This window comes from Symsagittifera roscoffensis, chromosome 10, assembly GCF_963678635.1.
Source record: "Symsagittifera roscoffensis chromosome 10, txSymRosc1.1, whole genome shotgun sequence".
In the NCBI taxonomy this organism is placed as follows: domain Eukaryota; kingdom Metazoa; phylum Xenacoelomorpha; order Acoela; family Convolutidae; genus Symsagittifera; species Symsagittifera roscoffensis.
In genome coordinates this window covers 25,865,357-25,871,356 of record NC_087071.1, presented here as the reverse complement: position 1 = coordinate 25,871,356, position 6,000 = coordinate 25,865,357, and positions in this window count along the sequence as shown.

Sequence of the window (6,000 nt, the reverse complement as noted above, 5' to 3'; positions counted from 1 at the left end):
TGGATTTATTAAAAATGGGAGTACTGATTCTTCTAGGCTATCTTCAGTTCGAATCATTTTGGTATTGTATGACTGTTAGCGTGTAATCTTCAATGTGTCTTATTGGTTGATTCCAATTGTACAGACGTATTGATTTTTTGTGTAGCAGTTTTTTGTTCTACGTTTTCCTTTTATCGATGCTGGTGACGTGGTTTCTAAGTCAGTAAAATATATTCGATCGTCAATTTGATGGTTTTTATTTATTGAGTCTTTCAAATTGTGAAATTCTTGTGTTGCGGTTGTTTCTGATTCTGAGACTGCGTTTCTTTGTTTTGAAAAGCGTTTCCTGATAACTTGTAACTGTCTGTTAATAATTTTCTTTCTTAGTGTTTGTCTTATTGTTCTAATGTATCCTATTGTTTGTCTGTGTGGTGTGATTACGAGGTCGTATCTTTCGTCGCTAATTAAACAGTTGTGTTTTATAATTGTTGGTTTGTTTCCTATATTGTCTCTTGAGATAAGGTTTAGGATGATTATTGCAATATTGGGTTAGTAATTTCTAACCTCTTAAACTGTTAGTTCTTACGAGTTTTTGTGGTTAGCTTAACTTGGTTCGTATTTGTTTGGTTGGAGAGAAAAGCGTTTGATTTATCCTAACTAATTTTTGTATTTTTATATTCAATAAATAATTTTTCATGACGATAGATTAGTGTTGTTTTTGTTGGTCATTGTTGTATAATTATTAGGTTTAGCGCCATGAAAAGTTTTTGAAGATGATTCTTCAAAGTTTTATGTCAGTAAATAAAAATTTAAATTTACTGCTGGATTTACTCTAAATGCAAAAATTTGATCTCGTTTTTCTCGTACAATCAAGAAATCGATTGATAGATTTCTTCCTAGTCGTATGTCGTTTCTTGTTCGAGGTCTTTTCCCAATACCGGGTAGTTTTCGTATTGTTCGGAATATTGGATCTGATCTGTTAAGTCGTAGAGACATATCTACTAAGTTTTTGTCAAAAACTTTTTTGAAATTTTGTATTTTTCTAATTCTAATCTATTTTTTTCTAAAGCTAGGTTAGTTAAGGTCTGTTTGAGACTTTTGGTCGCACCAGTTGAGTTATACCCTTTGGGTATACTCATAGAGTAATTTCAGATAAGGTACACCGTCTGCTCGTCACGCTACCTTATTTTAGGCCGCATAGATTCGTGCAACTTCTTAGTCTAATACCAATCTTAATCTTACTCTTATATCTCCTAGTCTCAATAGATCTAGTGTACACCGGTTTATGCGAGTTAGTTCCAGAATCAGAACAACTGTTTTCTAAGCTTTATTCAAATTGTTCTGGTGTTGAAACTACAAGTAGTTTCAACACATACAAATAAGTGGGTTGTAAGTTTGATGGAGTATGATTGGTTAGTATTCAATATTTTATAGAGATAAAATATCAGAATAATATCCAATAATAAAATTCTAGTTTCGATTTTAGTTCCACAGACTCTAGTTTCGATCTGGTTCCATATCATCTTAGTTTTTATATTCCAAAAAGCAGTTCTTTTTGAACTTTGTTTTCAAAGTTTGTTATGAATTTACTGGTTTCAATTTTGTAAATATTGAAATATTGGCTCTTTCTCTCTCATTCTCGCATCCTTAACAAAATTTGGCCCTCAAATTAACTCTGCTGATCGTAGCTCAATAAAAGTTAACAGAGGAATAGTTTTTTCAAATTTTTTCCCCTAATTGTCAATTTAGCTAATTTTGTGTCAATCAATGTAGCCTAACTAGCCATGCACTGTTTGTTCTACATCGCCAGATCTGTGGGATGATTACTTTGCTTCACTCTCTTTCTATGTGTAAAAAGCAAGAAAAAACAAATGTTTTCGACTCTCCCTCCCCATATAAATTGCAATTTTGAACAGTTATTGAACAAAAGTTTGAAAGATAGTGACTTTTCTTGTTCGACGGATGTGATGATAGAGCTATAAAATTGCGTAGAATTTTAGTGAAATAGGCATAAACGAAAAAAAAGAAGGAAGTTTTTTCTTGACTTTTTTCGATTTTTTCCCTATTTTTTGCACTAAAAAAATTAAACATTTTCTTAATTTTTTTTCAAGAGAAGCAAAACTACCGGGTAGTCCATAAGGCATTCGAATTTATTTCTCAAAAAATATCAATTTTTAGCCTAAATTGGTCATTTTCTTACATAATGAACGTTACTCTATCACTTTGCTCGCTCGAAAAATGACAAAAAATTAAAAGTTTCAAACCGGTTTTTCTCAAAACTAGAAACAAATTTTAGAAACTTTCTAAGGTAGTTCAAATCACGATTTAAAGGGCTTTAATATGATATATCGCTCAACCCAGTCCTATGACTTTTTTTTGTGGTGACCGATTTTGAGTGGAAAAAACTAAAACACACCCGAGCACAAAATTCCTCCCCATTTTCAGCGGTCGGAACAAAAATTAATTTAGCTTTATGTTCAGCCAGTGAAAGCATCTGTTTTTATTGTATTCTGTCGTAAAAGCACATAAAACTACAAACAAAAATAGCTTGTTGAAAAGCAAAAATTTGTTTCATTCCCGCCACCTTTCAAGACATCGATTCTTAGGTTTGTTTACGTGTTATTGTGGCTAAATGCGTAAGGTTACGATGTGAAGTATGAAGATCAAATCTGTTCACAGTTATCAGTTTGTTTACCCTGCAAAGTTTTCGTCTCTTTTCCATCCCCCCCCCCACATTTCGTTTTTTCCCAGATAAAGTTTTTCATTTGTCTTACGTGTTTCTATGGCTCAAGACGCGACGTTAAGATGAAAGGAATGAAAAAAAAATGTTCAAAATAGTCAGTTGATTCACCATGCAAAAGTTCATTACATTAGGACAACGTAAAACAGTTTTTTTCAAATTTGAAGTTCAAATGTGGGTGAAAAGTGGAAAATAGTCAAATTTTATGGCATTATGACAAATAAGCTTTTCAAATTTAATTTAAAAAGGAGGCTTGGAAAGAGACAAAAATTTAATTGGGCCAAAAATGTGCATTTCCCCCCCCCCCAACCAGTGAATTTTCACTAGTAATTTCTCAGTTCTCCTTTGTCCGATTGTTTCAAAATTTAGCATGCAGACTAATTCGTGTATGGCAAACACATTTGGTCTCACATCTAACCTTGTAAAACCCCACGTTACGCCAGAAAATTGATGCTTATATTGAAGAGATGGAAAAGGAAACAGAAATTAAAAAATGATTCTGAATCTAGTTAAATTAGGAGGCTAGCTGCTTCTCATTACAATTCATATAGTTTCGCCTTAAAACGAGAAAGATCAGACCTTAATTTTAGACACTGAGAATCCAAGTCACGATCAAAAAAGCTATTGTTTGATAGCACGTTTGATCCCCAACGAGCTTTTTCTTGAGAATTTGGGGTCAGAAAACAAAGTAAAAACTCAAAAATGTGAGCGAAAGTGGAAAGAGCCGATAAATCAACACGTGTCTCTTACAAAATAAAGTCGTTAGCCAAATCAATCAAAATAAAGTTGATACGTTTGCCAAATCAATTTCATTTCACGAACCCAGTTACACCACGCATAACCAGTAGAATGACCTTGTTACATTGCGGCTGCAGTCAGTTCCGGTAAAAACCTAGGACGGTCTGTTCACCATTTCAAACTTAAGAAGCTTGCGGTTCAACTAGAAAATGCAATATGAAAACTCCTTACCAGAAAGAATTTTGCAATTTGCATAAACAAATTCAATCACATAGCTAAACTTATCAAAAAATGGGTACCAGCAGCAGTGTTGCATTATTCACCAAACTGGTCAAAGCTAGTGACCCCCATAACCCAACAGTACTTGGAAATGAAGACACAGAGGAAGAAAATGACGTGGAAGGAGGGAGGGTGAGGAGCAGCAAATTGTCAGCCATGGACATGCTCATTCCACACTGCTTCAGGCATGTTCTAAATATCACATTTTTTGAAAGTTTTGTCGACCTTTTTTTTTAGGTCGACCAAATTTGTTTTCTGAGCTCCCTAAAATCACTATTTAGACCCTAATTTGACCAAATTTTCTGCACCGCAGGCAAATTTTTGAAAAAAGGCCAAAAAAAGCGTTTTAAGGCCTTTTTTTGGAAAATTTCGACCACAAAATCGCGTTTTCGGCGCGCGCTCCCCCCTCAAAATTAGTATAGATTGGCACCAAAGGCGCCTTCAGAAAAGTCTTAAGGTCAGTGAGCCAACAATGGATATCCCAAAGTACTACAAAGGGGGGACCCTTTGTGTCGGCGGGGGGTCAAATCTCTGGGACGGGGAAAGGAATCCGCAACCGCCCCCTCCCCATCCCCCCTGAATCCGCTACTGTTTGTCTCTGTAGAATAATTTGCTCTTAATGCGCTAAAATAAATGCTCTCCTGTGCTATTAGAAAACATCAAACAACTCCCACTTTCTCAAATAATTTTTGGCAAGAGACTTTGTTATATCCCTAGCAGCCAGCAGTGTACTTTTTTTCGAATCTTTACTATAGTATTTCCCAAAACCTTAGAAAAAAAATGTAGCCCTCGCACTATAATTTACTGTTATAAAGAGGACTAGGCTCTTTTCCAGTCCCCCCCCCCCCCCCCCACCTTTCTAAACACCGAGTGTTATGTTTGTTTTTTGTGTTACGCTGTAAAGTTTGAAGAACAAATCTGTTCAGAATTGTCGATTTGTTCACCACGCCAAATATCATTGCAATATTGAAATGTGGCTCTTTTCCAGTTCCCCCCTTTCAAAATACCTAGTTTTATATTTGTTTTACGTGTTATTACGGCTAAATGCGTGATTTTACGCTGTAAAGTATGAAGAACAAATCTGTTCAGAATTGTCGATTTGTTCACCACGCCAAAATTCATTGCATTATGACAACGTTAAATCTACTTTTCAAAATTGAATTGGAAAGGGGGGAAACTGGAAAAGAGCCTAAAATGTTAAATGAGCTTTTCAAAACTGAATTTGAAAGGGGGGAAAACTGGAAAAGAGCCGAGGGCTATCAATTGATGCTGAGCTTCAAGGGCAAAGAGCATGGAAAAATGTGTTGATGTTCAGAATCAACCTGACTTTCTTCTACGATTACCTGATCGATGGCCACTCTCTGCAACTGGCTCTCACAGAGACACTCAACAGATATCCAGAGTTGTCTGGGAGGTATTTTCTTCTGAACTCAATTCAGCTCTTTTCCACACCCCACCCCCACCATTTGACCTTCAGTTTTAAGAAACTAATTTTAATATGTCATATTATAAAGAAGTTTTGCATGGTTTAGCACGTGTTTTTCATGCTTGATTTGTAAAATCGGCTTTTTTCCAGTCCACCCCCTTTCAAATTCAATTTTGAAAATCTATTTGACGTTGTCATAATGCAATGAAATTTGGCGTGGTGAACAAATCGACAATTCTGAACAGATTTGCTCTTCATACTTTACACCGTAACATCACGCATTTAGCCGTAATAACACGTAAAACGAACATAAAACTCGGTATTTTGAAAGGGGGAACTGGAAAAGAGCCGTAAAAACACGCATTCAGCCATAAAAAACACGTAAGACAATTGAAAAATCGAAATTTTGAATAGTGCGGATAAGAGGAAAAAAGCCTTTTGTTCTTTCAAAAAAACAAAGAGAATGGATGAATTCAGAAGTTACACTAGCCGTCAAAATTGAATGTGAACTCAAGTTTTTCTATCTAAAATACTTAATTTCAAGGAGAAGTTTGGACAATTATCATCTAGAATTCTTGCCATATATAATAGCTCTTCTATGAGGCTGAACATTTTTGCGTGAGCGGAGTAGAAAACCTTGATCATGCCTCATGAAACATGTTAAACCAGATAAATGCAATGTTCAGTGTGACCACTTTCTTAAATTCTTTTGTTACTGACAACTTCACACCTTCGGAAAAACCTATTACAAATGGTAAGAACTGGCGTTTTTAGATCCAGAAGAAATTGGTAAGAGCTTCAAATCAAAATTTGAGATTTTCAGCTAAGGTAGCTTAGA